This window comes from Apodemus sylvaticus, chromosome 6 (assembly GCF_947179515.1).
Source record: "Apodemus sylvaticus chromosome 6, mApoSyl1.1, whole genome shotgun sequence".
NCBI classification, from domain to species: Eukaryota; Metazoa; Chordata; class Mammalia; order Rodentia; family Muridae; genus Apodemus; species Apodemus sylvaticus.
Window position 1 is genome coordinate 96,902,114 of NC_067477.1, and position 19,001 is coordinate 96,921,114.

Below are 19,001 nucleotides of genomic sequence, written 5' to 3' on the forward strand. Positions count from 1 at the left end.
TTCTGCTTCTTATCTACTTGGTCTCACCAGAACTTTAGACCTGACCATCACAACCCCCTCCCACCACCCCCACTGTGGCTTAAAGACCTGTAAACAAGCCACTAACTGTCCCAGGGGGAAGGGAGATGAGGCGGGACTGTCTTATAAATAAGACTCCACCTGTGTTAATGGGTCGGTGAAATTCATTTTAAAATATTAAGGCCTGAAGCTAACCTCTTCTGGCGAGGGCGGGGGTGGGGTTGAGGGGTGGTGGGTTCCTTTGGAGGAGCTTGGCGGAGGGAGGTTGGGAAAAGCCTGTGGAGGTCTGTGTTGGAGACAGAACTTTGCTGAGGTCTGAAGCTTCTTGGTGCTCAGGTTGGGGAAGTGATATGCTGAGCCTCTGGCTGCCAATATTCCCTGTTTTTCTGCTCTGTAGGTGGGGTTCTTGAACAGCCCTAGCTCCGTCCTTGCCCCTCTGGTCCTGCCAGGTTTTCTGCAAGCCCCGGGAAGGTGCCATGTTCCTTTCCAAGCTGTGGAATCACAGGATAAACAAGAGGCATGCCCTCCCCATACAAGACACCATCTCCCTCCCGCTGGCCTTAGACGCCTTGTCCTTCCCATCGATATTCAATTACCTCTCTGTGGAGTTCCTCCCTTTTCTCCTCCACCCCCATTCAATACCCGTAGCTGACAAAAGGTGATGACCCAAAGAAGTAACAAAAGCCACATGTGCCCAGAGAATAGGCAAGACGTGAACTAGCCTGAGGTCCCACCTATGGGCTGGCATTTTTTTTCCACAAAATGGCCGGCAGCTGCTCCCACGGGGACTCCCCAGCTGCTGGGAGCTTCTGTTTGTTACTAATGGGTAAGGAAGCTGGAAGGGGTGAGAAGCCCTTTTTTTTTTTTAAAGAGACAGAGCGTACATTCTGATTGGTCACTGTCTGGCACTTTAGAAACAGTGGGAACTTTGAAAGGCTGACTGCATGCTGACCAAGACAATTCTTACAACTAATTTGAATTGTTTATAGGCTGAAGTACTTAATCACCGAAAAGAGAGAGTAGGGTCCGACATTGACCTTTCATATCCTCGGAATAAGATGTCAGCATGGGGATGAACAATTCGCAGAAAACTAGCATTTGTTTACTTATTGCTTGTTTGTGTTTGAGATGCTGTGGATGGATCCCAAGGCTTTTTGAACATATCAGGCAAGTGCTCTACCACTGAGTTACAACTGTATAAGCGTCTTAACTTTTCTGTGCCTCCAATGTGTGCATGAGGAGCCTTTAAAATGTATTATCTCCTTGTCCTTCCTTGTGACATCCTCTGCCCTTTAGTCAGACCTCTGGCAATTACAGATGCTTCAACTTGTGTTTTCCCTGTCTGTTGTCAGGTCTTATTTATTCTGAGACAGGTATAACCCTCACACTAGCTACACTCAGAGACAATCGCCATCTTCTAACCTGATATGAACTGGAGCCATGACCAAGAAAGCTGGCAGGTGTGTGTCAACCCCAAGCCGAAGGATTCAGAGAGGGCACCTTGCACTGGAGACCTTCTCTGCTCTCTGGCTTCTGCGTCAACTGATGGAAGATCTCTGCTTCTTTTTATGGAAACTCCTTGTTGTCATTTCTCTACTTTGCAGCTTTGGGCCATTTTACTAACAGATAGGATTTCTGGAGGTCTGCTTCTCAATTCGTTGAGGTACACTGTGAACAGGAGACTTGATAAAATGGCTAAAATGTTTAGATTTAATTCAGATCTTCAAATATATGAGGAGTTTCACTAGCATGCATTAAGCCCCTTTGAGGGTCCCTAATAGGGCTAAAGGGGAGCGTAAGAGCGTTCATAGCCTTGTCATGGACAAGGCTGAGCCTTCTCTAAAATGTAATCTCATATCGTCTGCTGAGTTTTCTTGATGAAACTCTGGCTAGTACGTGGTGTAAGCTATACTAAGAGAGAGATGACTTCTCATATTCATTGATGCATATGGCTAAAGTTATTTCATGCAAGGGCAGCCTGAGTAGTGTCATTTGTTGTGTGTGTGTTCACAAGTATGCACAGAGTTGCACTTACATGTGCGTGGTGACCAGAAGACAATTTCTACAATTGTTCCTCAGGTGCAGTCCATCTTGCTTTTCCAAACAGGATCTCTCATTGATCCGGAGCTACTTAACTGCAGTAGGCTAGCCTTGCTGGACAGGGAGCCTGAGAGAGCGCCCTGTTTCTGCAAAACAACACTTCTGAGATTATAGACACACACCACCGTGCCTTGCTTGTATGTTCTGCCTTATAGAAGTCAGGTCTCCATGATTGCAAGGCAAGCATTTTACTGACTGGGCCATTTCTCCCCAGCCTAGTACGTTATAACCCAAGTATCACATGTCTCTGCTCTCTTAGTCCACAGAGTAAATGAAGGCATGAGTCGTAAGCAGCACCACAGAGCTGGATGTCTTGTTGTCTATACAAAGTTTGTCAAAAATGCTTTTGGAGCACATTGTCCTATTTATGGGTCAGAGGTCAGCTGCCACCTTCATTTCAGCTTGTGTGTGCTGTGCATGTGTTCTTTTGGATACACAATGAGGTACACAAGCTCTGTGGTATACCTCAGCAAAGCAAAGTAGGTCTTGATCTTCTTGGCACAGAGGTTGCACAAGCAAGCAGCCACCCAAGCTAGGCAGGCAATGCCCACTAGTGAGGTGAATCAGGTGTTGTGAACAGGTAGAGCCTCCTCATTGGCTGCTGACAGTTGTCACCATCACAGACAGGCCTGGCCTTAAAACCTATTCTGGACTCCCATGAGAGGCCAGAGAGCACTATGTGGAGTCTTCTAGCTTTCCCCAGTACTGTTTATGACAGCAATGCTGAGAGAGCCACCTTTAGTTCTGATGTCTGCTTAGTCTCACCAGTCGGATACAGCACCCCCTGAGAAGTCTGTCTAATCTCCCAGGCAAGAAGTAGAACTGTTGCCTCAAAGAAAAAAAATTAGGGAGGGAGTGAAATAGTGTAATCTTTGCAAAAGGGAGTCTCTGAGATGTGATGAGGCCTGATTTTCCTCAGACCTCACATGCCCTGTTGTCTGACATCATGCCCAGGGTTTGCATATATATATATATATATATATATATATATATATATCCAGACACACACATATACATATATTCCCCACTGGTTCTCCAACAGGTACACACACACACACACACACACCATTTTCTTCTGCTGTGTATGTTTCACATCTCTTTCTTTTCTGTTTGAGGATGGGACTCCTTATCTAACTGGAGAGCCAAAATGCTGGCACCCCAAAGGAAGCCAAACCAAAACTTGTTGTGTGCTTTGGGGAGGGGTGAAGCATCTGTAGTGAGCTGAGTTAAAAGTGACTTCTTTCTTCCTAAATGCCAATCCTGAACACAAGGGATTCAGTAGAAAACAGGACACAAAGAGGAAGGCAGTGAGTGTCTGATGCCTAACAGAAACTCGGTAGAGGAAACACATTCTTGTTGTGGTTCTAATTTTATGATATTCTTTCTATCAGGATGAGTTACATCAAGCAGTACAGCTAAGGAAGCCTGGGAATCTGGAATCTGCTTGCTGAAGTACTTACAGACTTAAACCTGCAGACTTCCTCAGCTGGGATTTCGTATATCCAAATACAATAGTGGTGGTATTCTAAAGCCCAATTAAGTGGAAAAGGTCCCTCTGGAGGTAACAATAGGCCAGAGCCCAGCAGCAACAACAACAAAAAGCTACTTAGTTGGCCTCCTTTGTTAAAAAAGAATCCTTAAAGAAAGCCCCCCTCGGAATCTCCTGAATGGGGACTGAACCAACCTCCTATCCTAGGCGTCACACACAGGGTTAATTGAATACTCGGAATGGGGGTGGGTCCTTCTTTTGTGGCAGTAGCTGGTCACAAAACAAAACCCAGTCCCTGGGTCTTGAAGGGGTTTCTAGCTCACACCCCTTTTGGAAATTAAGCCTTAGAGTTCCGCCTTCCAGGCCAGCCTAGAGCCCTGCAGAGAGACCTCAATCTTTCCAACATACAGAAATTACTGGAAAAGGGGAATGTAGCATTTCAAGTTGCTAGCTGAATGAGGACTCCCCGGCAGCTAGCTCTGCCCCTCTTTGTTCCTGGTCCACTGGGTGTGCAGCTGGCTCCGGTGGCAGAGGGGCTGGAGGATGAGGGCCCGTCAGTTCTGTAGCCTCGGTCACTCCACCCCCCACTCCCTCCCCATCCCCCACAGTAAGCTGTGCGGGGGTAATTAAACCTCAGTGGCCTGGAAAGTTTAGAGGACACCAAACGCTTTCTCCTTCGAGCCTCCTCTCCAGCCTGGGAGACTGGCTTTGGTTACATTGTGTCTTTCCAGGTAAACAAGCTTGGGAAAGGTCACAGGTGGGAACTGAATGACCGCCTTGCTTGTGTGAGTTTGGTTAATTAACTAATCATAAAAGCAACTAATTGTAGCAAATAATAATAATACTAAAAAGAGTTAAAGCAATTAATTGTAACCAAAAATCGAGGGCTAGATTTCTTTTCACTGGCTATCTTATTAAGCAGGATTGGTTTTTTGGGATCCTGAATGTTAGAGGAAGTGTTAAAATTATTTACTTTTTTTTTTTTTTTTTTTTTTTTTTTGTAGCACACAGGCAGGGATTATAGAAAGCAGGGAATATAACAGCTGTTATAATGGGTGTCATGTTTTCTCCGGCAAAGCGTTCCATAATTTTGGAACTGGCTCTTTCTTTTTTGTTGTTTTTAGTTTCATACAAATATACAATAAGTTGTGGTTATATTCCCCTCCCTTCACCACCCACTTCCTTTTCCTTCTGAACCCCTCCTTCACTTGTCTCCCATTGGCAACACTTTTGAAGACATAGCTCCTTGGGAAGGAATAGGGCTTTGGGGGAGGGATAGCCCTCTGACAATGACTGAGCTTGGGAGGACCCCATCTTGTGTGGCTATACACAGCTGCCTTGTGTTATGGCCACCATCCTAACTTTCTTCTCAGTTGCTGTAATAAAGACCATGACCAAAAGCATCTTGGGAAGGAAAGGGTTCATTACACGTACGTGTCACAGTCACAGTCCATCATGGAGGGAAGTCAGGGCAGAAAGCATGGAGGAAAGCCGTTCACTGGCTTCTTCCTTAAGTTAGAGTTCAGCTACCTTTCTTATAGCTCCCAGGGCCACCTAACTACTAGTATCAGGGCCCAGAGTGGGCTAGAGTCTCCCATATCAACCAATCTAGAAAATGCCACTCAGATTTGCCTATAGTCCAATCTGATGTCAGTAGTTCCTCTTCCCAGATGACTCTCAAGTTGATGACACTAACCATAGCAGTTGCTATTGCCCTGTGTCTTACCTGGATGGTGGCCTCTCTTTTCCAGCCTCCCCCTTTTCCCTCATTTCTCCCCCTCTTCTACTATGGTTCCTGAGACTTAAGGTAAGGGATGATATAGGGCCCTGTTTAAGGATGAAGACTCAGCAACCATTCTTTTTCTCAACTCTTAGACCAGACAGGTATGTGCCTTTGTATTAACTGTCATACTCTGAAGAAGTTTCTCTTCCCTAGAATGGGAGTGGCATTAGTTTATGGGTATAAATATCAAAATTTAGAAGGAAGTCTGACAATATGGCGACATAGGGGAATATGAGCGATATGCCCCATACGTGGGCCCATTCCCTCCCTTGCCATAGGCTTTGACCAGATTCCAAGCCTTCTTCCACCGAAGAGGTTTGTAGTTAGCTTCTTGAGTGTTCACTGTGAACTCAGGGATAGTAATGGACACACACTGTGTAGGGTAGTACTATATACCTACCTGCTCAGGTGGATGTCTAAGTTCTGTTGAAGGAACTTTTTCCATGTCTGCAAGTGAGTGGGAGCCCAGTATCACATGTTTGGGAAGTGAGAGTCAGTTCTGAGGGAGCTCCTACACCTGCTGTCTTTTTTAGGGATAACACACTTCTTTCCAGGCACCATGTTCACAAGGTGTTTTATATGCAGAATGTCAAAATGTTCCTCTCGCTCAGGACTCTGGTTGGAAGTCTGGTGTGGACAGGACAGCACCACCACGTGGAGTATCTGAATTCAAGGGTGGTTCACTCTAGGTCTGGGGGAAAAAGCCAAAAGTCATAAAAATGTCCCAAGTCAGGTGCCTGAAGTTGCCAAACAAGGCACTTTGGAAGGGAACAGGAGTCCAGGAACTATGACTTGGCTACCCACATGGGGACCACTGCTTTATAGCTAGCTACTCATCACATCAGATGGTGGCCTCTGCCTCCTCTCAGTACCCTGTGGACCACTCCCCACCTTCTGCTCCTTGATATCTTCTAGAAGTTGGTCTCCTTTGTTCTATCTGGTCTTGGAAGCATGACTGTTGAATTCCAAGATGCCTTTCTTCTCTCTCACACACCTGATTGGACCCCACCTTCCATGCTATAAGAAAGCAAGCTGAACAAGCTGCAGGAGCAAGTCTGTACACAGAACCCCCCTCCCCCATGGTGACCTCATTAGATCCTGCCTCCAGGTGCCTGGTGACCTCATTAGATCCTGCCTCCAGGTACCTGCTCTGTTTGAGTTCCTGTCTTGACTTCACGCAAGCTGAAATAAGCCCTTTCCTTCCCAAGCTACTTTGCTCTTGCTGTTAGATGACAGAAATAAAAGTCCTCACTTAGTGTGGGACCCAGACCATGTAATTCCATCACCCACAATAAGGGTGGTACTTCTCATCTTGATTGACCTGATGTAGAAACTCACAGATATGTCTCGATATTTGACTATTAGGTGACTGTAGATCCTGTCATATTGATAGTCATGACATATGGCTTCTGTTGGATGATAACCATCATAATATTCACAAGGGCACCACAGAGCTGGTATATCCAATCCCAGCACAGCTGAAATGGGAAACCTGGCCAAAGTATCCATGTTTCTAAGCACTTGGATTTCCGTGAAGACTAGGTGACAAATTCCTATGAACCCTTGCTACTTCCTTGACAATTTGTATGCAGTCCTATGTTGATCCCTCCCAGTTGGGGAGACAGAAAGACATAGAGAAGGATGCTGGTCATCTTGGGAGTGTCTTGAAATATTGAGCAGATGGTGTAGACTGTGTGTAAGAAGTAAGAACTGTTTGGGTGTCTATGGGCATGCAGTACATACGGTAAGAGTAGTGCCTGCAAATGCTAGGCTGTGAATGGAGCCAAGTCCTCCTCCTCTCTTCCTCTTCTTCTTCCTCCTTTACCTCTTCCTTCTCTCTCCTCCTCCTGTTCTTCCTTCCTCCTACTTCCTTCTTCCTTTTAAGGAACACAGGTAATATGGAGTAAACATGAAGAAAAACCTTTCTCAGGTGTTAGGGTGCAAGGACCTATAGGAGGAGGATGGGCCACCTGTTCTTTAAAGTTGGAAAAGCCCCACCAGGTATCTGCCACACATTTTGCCTTCCATTTGATACCTTCTCTTTTACTGTTCAATGGTGTCTATTTTTGTATGGTTCTCTCCTGACGAGCTCCCCCACCCTAGAGTGACACATTTTTCTTTTAACCGATTCTTCCTTTCGTCTCTGCATTTTGTCCTTTTCTTTTTGGTCCCTGAATGGCTTCATTTGCTGTGGTGACTGCTGTAGTAGGAGGACGCTCTCACCAGGGTCCCTGAAAAGGCTCCTGTGTGGAATCTAATGCTGAGACTTCAACTTTGACCCCTGCTAAATGCCTTTGGTGCTAAGGAGAGCCAGGGCTGTTTTGTGGGATCAGTGGACACCCAGACTTGAAAAGACACCAGAGCCCACACTGCTGCTTTGGGAAATAACTCTTTGTCTCTTTGACATGTGAGAGAGCTGATTCTGCCATCATCTCCATCTCTCTGTCCGCATCTGTCAGGATGGGCAGCCACCATGGACTGATATGACACTGTTCAACTAACACAGTGTTTCCAGAGGCCATACCTGGGAGGAAAAGACTGGGGTACAGGGCCTGCCCTATAAGTAGCTTGGAGGAACAGAAAAACATCTAGGTTTACATGTTTCTTCCATCTGGGTAAGATTTTCTTTTTTTAAGATGAAGAAGAATTTTGTCTTTCAGTCACAAATAAAGCAAGTTGTTCTTCATGGTGTTTGGTGAGGAACAGTGGCCATCAGGATCACTGCACCTGGATCATCTAGGCCAGGTTAAAGAGATGACAATCTGGAGCACAAGGCTGGGAGTCTACAGAGTGGTTGTGGCCAATACTTCAGTTTGAAGTACTGAGGCAGTGGGGTGAGTTTGGGCACTTGTAGAACCACATAGATCTCTGAGCGTTGCTTTGCTGGTAGCTGTTCCCACTGAGATGGGAGTGGTGTCAAGCACCTGTAAAATTCTAGCACTCAGAGGCTGGAGGGAAAAGGGGGCAGCCAGAAGAGAAATTTAACGTCATCCTTGTCAGTATAATGAATTCTAGGTTAGTCTGTATAAGACATGGGTTTCAAGAAACAAAAATGGGGTTGCAACCCCATAGGAAAGACAACAATATCAACCAACCAGACCCGCCCCCCCAGAGCTCCCAGGGACTAAGCCACCATCCAAGGAGTACACATGACTCTGGCTGTATATGTAGCAGAGGATGGCCTTGTCAGACATCAGTGGGAGGAGAGATCCTTGGTTCCTATGAAGGTCTGATAGATGCCCCAGTGTAGGGGAATCAAGGGCAGGGAGGTAGGTGGGTAGGTGGAGGAACACCTTCATAGAAGCAGGGGAGCAGGGATAGGAGTAGGGGTTTCTGGGAGAAGGGGAAACCAGGTAAGGGAATAACACTTGACATGTAAATAAATTAAATTACAAATAAAATAAAAAAATAAAGAAGCAAATAATAACAAAAACATTCTTTGGGGGTTTATCAAAGAGCTATCATGTGCAGAGGAAGCATGGCTATCAGATACCCTAACTTATATCACTGAAGACATACCTTGAACATTGGTATCCAAATGCCTTTAGCTAAGCTTATATTTAGATGCCAGGATGGATTACTGCTAGGCAAATACTCATAATAATGTGACCATTTCTTTTAGATCTAGTTTATTGTGGTGTTTCTCATAATATTGCTGTTGGTGTTTTTTTTTTTTTCTGTGTATCCTTAGCACTTTATTTTTTATTTATTTTTTATTTTTTTAATTTATTCTCTATATCCTTTGTTTACATTCCAAATGATTTCCCCTTTCCTGGTTTCCCCCTCTCCGTAAGTCCCATAAGCCTTCTTCCCCTCCACTGCCTACTCCCCAATCAACCCCCTCCCACTTTTCTGTCCTGGTAATCCCCTACATTGCTGCTTCAAGCCTTTCCAGGACCAGGGTCCTCTCCTTCCTCCTTCTTGGGAATCAGTTGCTATGTTAATTGTGTTTTGGGTATTCAGAGCTTCTGGGCTAATATCCACTTATCAGTGACTGCATTCCATGAGTGTTCTTTTGTGATTGGGTTACCTCACTTAGGATGATAATTTCCAGTTCCAAACATTTGCCAAAGAATTTCATGAATTCATTGTTTTTAATTGCTGAGTAGTATTCCATTGTGTAAATATACCACATTTTCTGTATCCATTCCTCCATTGAGGGACATCTGGGTTCTTTCCAGCTTCTGGCTAAAAATATGGAATGCTTCACAAATTTGCATGTCATCCTTGCATAGGGGCCATGCTAATCTTCTCTGTATCGTTCCAGTTTTAGTATATGAGCTGCTGAAGCGAGCACTTGGTGGCTTTTTTTTTTAATTTATGCTGATTTTATAACAGTATCATTAATCATAGCTATACTTTTTTGAGCTAACTGTAGAATGGTTTCATAAAAGCTCCTTAGGTATTACCACTGTCCTAGTTTCATTTCTGTTGCTTTGATAAAAGACCCAAGTTAAAAAAAAAAAAGAACACAGGGAAGAAGGCTTATTTTTACCTCACAGTTTCAGGTTACAGCCTATCATCTAGGGGAAGTAAAGGCAGGAACTCAGAATATCCACAGTGAGCAGCAGAGAGATAATGTCTGTGTCTTCTCCAATCATTCAAATCAAGACTATCCTCTACTCTCAAGTGATTCCACATTGTGTCAATATGGTAGTTTAAATGAGACTGGTCCCATAGGTTCATACGTTTGAATATTGGATCCCTCTTGGTGGCCTTGTTGGAAGAAGTATGTCATGGGGCAGGTGACTTGAGGCTTCAAAAGATCCTCACCATCCCTAGTACCTTCTCTCCCCCCTGCCAGTGTGTGTGCAGTGTGTCTGTGTGTGTGTGTGTGTGTGTGTGTGTGTGTGTGTGTGTATTCTGTTTGTGAATCAGCTGTGAGCTCTCACCTGCTGCTCTAGCACCATGCCTGCCTGACTGCTGCTATGCCCCCTGCCCTGATAGTGCTAGACTCCTATCTCCCTAATAAGAATCAAATAAACCCTTCCTTCTATAAGTTGCCTTGGTCATAGTATGTTATCACAGCAGTAGAAAAGTAACCAATGCAGTCACATTCACAATGAAAAGCAACCATTACAGACAGGTGGAAGCAACCCATCCTTCTTCCTGATCCCCTTCATGTCTAAAGGAAATAAGCCAGGCAGCTTGGCCTGTGAACTAGAGTATGAACTGAGGCTTGGATGATTGTAGCGGTGGTGATACATGTTTCCCAGAACACTGGGCCCCTCAGAAGGGAGGAAAAAGACAAAGCTTACTAGATTCCTTGGTTTTTGTCAAAACAATGAGCAGCCTCTGTGTCATAGTCATGGAAGCTACATACTGAAGGAAAGTTCTCATCTTGGTCACCGAGCAAGCTGATGTAGCAGTCCACTGTGATTCAAATAAGAGACTGAATCAAGTTAATGAATTAGACAAATCAGGGCTACTTCATTCACCTGAGTTGTGAACTTTTCTTGATAGCATCCCCTATACTTCTTAGTGTCTTTGGATGGGCGACTCATATTTAAATGTCACTTTCATTAAGAACTCTATCCTACATGGTCAATCACAACTCTATGTGTCAGAACAAGCTGAGTCCCTGGATAGGAAAGGTCATCATCAATGTCGGCATCTGGCTTATGTGAGGATAGTTTTCTTCTTCATTTAAAAATAATAATTAATAACAATAGTAATAATAAAAAATAATGTGTGTGTGTGTCTGTCTGACTGTCTGTCACAGCATGCCCATGTAGAGTTCAGAGAATGACACTGTGGAGTCCTTTCTCTTTGTTACTTAGGTCCCAGGGTAGCACTCAGGTTTCCATGTTTAAATGACAAGCCCACCAAGCCATGCACCCCTTCTTGAAGTGAATACCATAAAACATTACACTCCTTGCAGCAAGGACAAGTCAAAATTATAGTCCTAGGCCCCGGAGTTCCCAGGTAAGGCCCAATCCATGTTGTCCAGGAATTCTAAGGCCCAATCCTGTCCCAACCCTGCTTTTTTTATTTTGATTATGGGAGTGACACATTTCCCATAAGGTGCTTGCTGTCTTGGGCTAAAGTCTACCACTTACTGCCTGCCCTCTTCGCCTCTGGAGGAGGAAGCTGATCACTGCTGTGTTGGCCACTTTGAGTGCCAAGCATTTCTGTGCAACACTATGCTATAGAACCTGTGCACCTGCGCACCCAAGTGGGGCCATCTCTCCATTCCCCTTCCACATGGTGCAGGAGATAAAAAGTGTTGAAAACTGAGCAGAGGACCCACTGTCTGACACGCAACACTCAAGTGACGAAACTAAGATACAGGAAGTCATACTCCAAGGCCAGATGTCTAGTAACGTTGTTGAACCTCTTACTTTGGAAGCCACTCAGGTCCACTCTAAGTGATGGGGAATGAGGGGTTGATTTGATCGAGGTTTGGCTCTGCATTAACAGCCTGTTTTTTTTTATTATGAAATAGAAATGGGATTGGGTGAAGGCTACATTCTGAGCAGGTACATATTTCACTCTCTTTCACCCTCAGAGTGCTTTCAACATAGCAGGATGCAAGGCAAGACAATAGACATTATAGAGCATGCCCGGCATCCTTACTGAGCACAGGGCCACATAGCTCTACAGATGTCCACATAGAATACATGAAATTTAGAACACCAAACAAGGATGGAAGCCGGAACTCTTGTGAGCTATTGGAGTGAGAAATGTACTCAGAGCCTGATGAACTACACTTTTGGGGCTCCCCTGAACATTTCTGTCTTAGATTGTAGGCACTGTGTATCATAGGCATTAGAGCTGAGCAGAATGAGATCCAGGAACTGGCACTGGGTTGGATAAATCTCATGTTCCATATGCCATCTCTGAGCAGGTAGCAATGAAATACACATAGACACTAGCCCAAGATTGAGATGAGGGTCCTAGGGAAAAATTCATATTGAGACAGAGACTTCAATAAACACCAATCCATGTTGTCCAGGAATCTGAGGTAGCAGTGGAGTTAAGTTAAAAAGTAACCAGAACTCAGAGGCCCTCAGCCCAGACTTGAGGGTAACCGCCACTCCAGTGAGATGCCTGTACTCAGGGAGGAATTTCTGTGACCCTATAGAGAAATAAGATGTCAGGAAGGTGAGCCCAGATTACCTCTGTGGATTCATTACCATGACACAAATGTACCCAACTTGACTGACTTCATATCAGACATACTGCCAAATACAGAATATGCCTTTCATCATTCTAGATGTGGTTTAAAGGATAAAGGAGAGTGATGTGGCTCATATTACACACCTTGGGTGGACAGAAGGTGCATGAAAATAGATGCTGAAACAAAGTAAGTGAACTTACTTGGAGATTCTCCTCCCTCTCTTTATTGTCTGTTGAAATAATATTCACCCAAACATGGAGGATCGATGTTTTTGTGCCCAGTCCAACATCCATGGGCACCTTGTCTCAGATAGCCATGGAGCTCAGTGGTCAGCACAGCCTGGCACTAGACATGGGCAGAACACACACATCCCTGCTAGCTGATGGTTCACCACTGTGAGTGCCCCCAGCACTCCCAGAACCCACTGGACACCATTCAAGAGGGTCTGCTGCCAGGTCCCGCCCCAGTGGGCACGGTGGACAACAGCTAAATATGCTCTGGGAAATAGCAGGTCCAAGCAAGCAGCTTGTTTGTCTTGTGTGGTGTGCTCCAGTAGAAAGCCTGGTTTGCACAGTGCATCTTATTACGGTGCCAGTAGAGACAGGTCCCCTCTGAGGGCTGCCTCACGGTTACCAACCCCCTTTCTATAGCATCTCCCTAGACATTTCCTGTCAGGTCCTTTTTTGTATGTGTGTTCCCTAGTCCTGTGCTAACGAGGATCTTTGAAAAATGACTGGTATGGTAATGATCTACGGAACTTACCGGAGATAGCAATTAAACACGGTTAATGGCTGGGGTACACTGACACATTAAAAGGCCTGCAGACGGCGATTTATGAAGACAGCTCTGCCGCCCACTTGGTATCCAACGCCTTTCTCTACTCTCTGCTTAGGCAGGCTAGTCTCTCTTTGGAAAGATTTCCAGGCCTCTTTCAGTATCTCTAGTTGCCAGGCCTCCAAAAAAGCACATTAACCACCTTTTCTCTTTTTCCCAGTGTTTCACTGCCTCGTGGTCCTCCCTGAGGTAGGCTTTGTCTTCATGAAGTTCATGTCAACAGTTCAATTTTCAGGAAAAAAAAAAAGATATCAAAAGAGACATTGTTAGGGCGGGGTCTAGAGGGAGAGATGACTCAGTCAACAATGTTCTTCCCACCCAAGCATGGAGGATCTGTGTTTTTGTGCCCAGCCAAACATCAAATTCCAAGCTCAGTAGCAATTCCAGTTAACTAGTCTATTGCTATCACAGAAAGCAACTTAGGAAGGAAAGGGTTTATTTCAAGTTACTGGTTATAGCCTATTATGAGGGGGAGTCAGAGCATGAGCTCAAGGAATCTGGAGGCAGAAACTCCAGCAGCAGCCATGAAGGGCCGTTATTTACTGACTTACTTTTGAAGGCTTATTCAGTCTGCTTTTTTAATACAACCCAGGATGTCTTGCCCAGGGGTTGCACTACCCACAGAGGGCTGGGCTCTCCCACAACAATCAATAACCAAGAAAATGCCCAGCAGTTGTAGCCACTGGCCAGTCAGATAGAGACAACTCTTCAGCTGAGTGAGATTTCCTTTTCCCAGGTGACTATAGTTTTTGTCAAGTTCACAGAAACCTAACCAGCACTGTAGCACACACTTATAATTCCCAGTCTGGGGAGGCAGAGACAAGGGACTCCCTGAGATTTATTGGTCAGCCAGTCTAGCTGTATTCATGAGCCAACTCTACCTTCAATGAGAGACTATGTTTCAGCAATAAGCTGGAGAGGTTGAAGAAGGCAGAAGACATTGATCACTGCCCTCCACATACATAGACACATATGTGATTTTTCATCTTCACACACAAGCACACACACAAATGTGTACCCCTACACATGCACACATACCAAGAGAAATTTTAGATTTAACATCAGAGATGAGTTTCATAGGCATGTGAAATAATTTGATGACCACATTGGAATGAATCACACCGGGTTTTACTCTCCTAAAGTTTGCTGATTTCTGGCTATAACAAATATTCTGCTTCCTGCAGAGAAAAGAGAAGCCCAGATCACCCTTGGCCATCAGGTTCCAGGAACATCACTTCCTTTATCCAGCACCCTACCTCTGTGACATGTGACGAAACCAACCCATTTTCCAGTGGTAAGACCGAGTTCATGCACACCATATTCTTCAATATTTGTACTTCCTCTCCCAGTGGGATCTGTTTTCTTTTTGCAGTTCTGGGCACTTTTCAAGACTCTGATGACTAAATCTGCAAAGCGTGTGGATAATGCGATTTATAAACCAGCTTTCTGAGCTATCATGATATCTTTCCCACACTTTGTGACCAAGAACGCGTGCTCTCTTGCCTTTGAAGATGCATGATGTTTCAAAATCATAAAACCCAAGGCTGAATTGTGCAGACAACTAAGAGCTAAGTCAGGCTCCTGTATTTGAAAGCCTGGACTTAGCTGGAGGGAACACAGCAGAGGTAAAGATCCCGTGAGTGCCTTTGGACCATGAGAATAATGTGTCTTTGGGTGAGACAACCAGTGGCTGCTTCTGGATGCCTCCTGGGTTGCTGTTTGGTGAGCTATGAAATACGCACTCTGCTCACACACAGGGTCACGGAAGGCATGGAGATCTTGAGTGCACTGGTCCTAGGGTGGTCATCAGTGAGCTGACACTGTGCAGATGAGTCCCTCTGCGTCTCCTGGAATCATTCAATGGACAGAAAGGATCTGTGTTGGACTTGACTCCCATGCATCCTGTCTGCAGGGATAGATAATGTTCCTGGGGGAGCACCGAGGCTAAAGAAACCGCAGCTTTTCTTGAGTGTGTGGATTATTCTGAACTACATGGAATTACGTTCAAGCCCAGGGTGAGTGGCTCAAAGCATGGCTGTGAGTAAGTGAGCCCAAGACTAATTGGGATTATATTTTATTCAACCGAGAGAAATGGAATTCAGCATTGTAGCTTTCCTGTTCTTGGGAAATATGTCCTGTCAATGCTGTTATTGAGAAGAAGGACAGAGAACACACTCTTCCAGACAAGGAAGAAAAGGAGATTCATGAGCTGTGGCAAGGAAGGACCCAGCATAGGAGTGAAGGTCTCTGGAAACTTCCAGACAAACAAGTGTGGGTGTCATTTGTCAGATCCCTGGGAGTGTGTACTGCAGAAGACTTGCTGTGTTTTCTGTGGATAAATACACAAAGCTATTACTGCAACACGATCAGGCTACAATATGCTTTATACATTTCTTTGGTTTTAACAATTGCATTAGAAACTCTGCTCTCACCTGAATCCTAAGAGGTGTATTGTTGTCATGGTTATTTATTTGTTTCTGTTTTTTTTTTTTTTTTTTTTTTCAAATAGAGACCAATACAGGAGAGAAGGAAGAGTGTGGCCATGCCTCGTTCTCTAGTGCATTGGGAAGAGGCGGCAAATGGTCTCTAAAGGATGGAGAGGTGACAGGCGTGCTTACTCAGGACCTTGAGGCCTCAGAGCCCATCAGGGAGTCCCCCAGCTAGAGCTTGCTCGGCTTCCATTCACTCAGCTGGCTCGGCCTTCCCTCCACCCATTCTCAGCAGTCGGTTATTAAGTGGGGGAATAGTAACAAAAGCACATCTCAGCCATCGGGCTTCGGCATTTGTAGGCGTGGACGGAGGAAACCTCAGCATAGCCATTGTTAAGAAGCCCAGCAGCTGGCAGCTCTGGCCAGCTGCAACGGCTTCACAGGGGCTGCTCCCAAGCTGCCGCTTTTCCAGCCTCATTCAAGGCCAAGTGGGACCATGTGCATGCTTGTTGCCCCATAGGTTTGTCGGGAAGTGGAAGGCCATCTAAAAGCCACACAGCCTACCAGGTTAGACTTCAATTTGCATCCAAAATGACTTGTCTCAAGGTCAGTTTTTCCGTGGACCAGACTTTAGGTTTTTGTATGTAGGGATGTGTTGACGAGGATATGCTCATGTCTACATGTGCATGTGTGTATGTGAGTGAGGAGGAGGAGGAAGGGAGGGAGCATTTATTTATTCCCAAGTTTTATTTTTTTGGGAAGGATACTTTGTGGCTAGGACTGTCCCCTTGGGCTTCTCTGTGAATTAATATGCTTCAGGCACACACATGCATAAACGCCCCATGCCCACCTCCATCCTGACATGATATATGGCAGGCTCGACCTGGGGCCCAGAAGGTCATACTGTGTTAACGAATGAATCTTGACCGGTATTTCACTATAGCCGCCAGGAGCCCCACACTGCTCCTCTTTCCTTTCCAACACAGCCTCCCCCACCCTAAGCAGCAGCTTCCTTTGTTAAGGACCCAGAGGGCAGCTGCTGACTCCAGAGGGCTGGAGGGAGGAGTAGAGGAAGAAGCGGGTACAGGCCTGACCAGGCCTAGTGGCAGGTTGCCAGTGAACAGCCTCCAACAAGCTCCTCTGTTCCCTAGGTAGATTTTGTTTTCATGGATGCCATACATTTAGAGAAGGGGGGCAGACTCTGAGAATTAATGGACCCCTCATAGATAGTGTACACAGTGTAAAAATTATCAACTGCAAACCTCCTATTAAAAGGCCACATTACATTACTTTAAACAGGGCTCTGGTGTCCTGCAATGTCTGCAGGGCTGCTACAAGGGAGCCGGGCTTTGTTATCCTCCATGTTTTCCCTCCCACAGCCCTGTCCAGTGTCTGCTCTGCCTGACTCAGCTGGAGCGCACTGGTGAATTATGCATCACGGCGGTGGGGGAGGGGAGAGGGAGGAGAGGGAGAGGGGAGGCAGAGCGTGTGGGGCTGTGCCTTCAGCACCCGGAGCCCTGCAGGCTTGTTCGTGCCTCCTTCCTACTATCATCCAAACAGCAGGCTAAGATGGTGGATCCTATGGAAATGGGATGGGGATGCCCATGAAACATCAGCCACATTGGAGATGTGGTCCAGGCCACCCTTGTTCCATCTTCTCCTGGGAGCTCTGTCCGGTGGCCTCTCCATATGCAGGAGCGGTTTTGTTTTGTTTTTTTTTTTAATACATTAAATGCTGTCATTTGGAATGAAGTGGGATGTGCGGCTTCATTCCTGGACGTCTCAAGAAAAGCCCTTCCTGGGCTGTTTTTGTTTTTTCTTTTGGAAAGGCGATTCCATCGCCTCCAAAGCTGTGTCGGCTCCCCCAGCCATGGTGGTGTTCTCTCCACTTCAAAAATACACAGGGACATGTGGAAGCATTCTGATTTTTTTTTTTTCAGATCCCAAACCATATGCACCACATTTTCACAGACTTGATCTCAATGTAGATAAAAGTGAGAACCCCCCGAGGGGGACCAGGCTGTAGAAATCCCTGCATTGTAGACTCTAATTTAATCATTCCCTAGCCACAGAATTTCTTTGCATAAATTACAGCCTCAATGATAACATCGCTTTCACAAAAGGTGGCCTCTAATCGATTTGACTCTCCTGGAGATGGCTGGGCTTTCCGAGCAGAGAGTGACGCTGCCGCCGCTCGGTTCCACAGAGCTGTGGATTGCACCCCGGGCTGCCGAGGCTGAGTGGCCCCTGATGGCTGTTTGCTTATTCAGCTGATTTCACTTTCCACCTTGACATTTGCAAACTGGTTTTTATTTTCTGGGAATAAAGGGTTATTGGCAACTGCCTCCACTTGGGCACCCGGAGGAGGGGCATCTAGTGGATTACCTCAGAGTGGGAATTGATGGTAGAAGCCTTTTTCAGCACACACCCTTCTCCTGTCTCCTCCTCTCTTTTCTTCCAGCCCTTGAAAAGCATGATTTTTTTTAATGTCATTTTCCTGCTTTGGGGTATTCTCAAATATGACCAAGAGCAATGTCCATCCGAGCTATGATTCACATTTCCCCAGGCATTTTCGCCCAGAAAAGAGTCTTTCTCTGGACCATGGAGACTAAAGTTTTGCTACAGAAGTGAGGCCCTCAGTCAGCCATCAGTACCTGTCCCCATTGGGATGACTGAGACCACTCTGGAGACCACTCTGAAAGTGTTGGGGGGAGATTCTCATGGAAGTAGCTGGTCTCCATCCTTGGAACTTTACCCCACCAAGAACTTGAGACAGAAGGAATATAGGGATTGGGCAGTAAAGCACACTTGTCTCCAACAGGGTTCACTTGGAACAACTATTCATTTCCACATGTTCCTAGCTGAAGGAGGCCAGAATTCTCAAAGGAGGTTGAGCCTCACACACACATACGTGTAAAGAAGGAATTACATAAATGCTGAAATCTACCAGGCACAAGCACACAGCTGGTATTTAATAAAGATTGGAGACTTGAGTGAAAATTCTGTAAGCTGTCACAGCCCTGTGCATGAAGGCAAGGAGGAGGCTGGGGAGGTGTTTCAGTGAATAAGAGAGTTTCCTGAGTAAGCAGGAAGGCCAGGTTTCTGATCCCCAAACCCACATTAGATCTGGGTGTTGCCGCACATACCTAGGAGCCCTGGACAAGGGTCACAATGATTGTTGGGACTTTGCTGGTCATCATCCCTGCTGAATGGCAGTGAGCCCTGGGT

General features: G+C 45.7%; 1 non-coding gene across 1 annotated transcript; it reads right to left on the reverse strand.

The window, feature by feature from the left end:
- Positions 1–9,580: 9,580 nt before the first annotated feature.
- On the reverse strand, positions 9,581–9,687 carry LOC127688072 (U6 spliceosomal RNA). The gene has a single exon (XR_007978537.1). It is a non-coding gene; the product is annotated as a U6 spliceosomal RNA (small nuclear RNA).
- Positions 9,688–19,001: the final 9,314 nt, after the last annotated feature.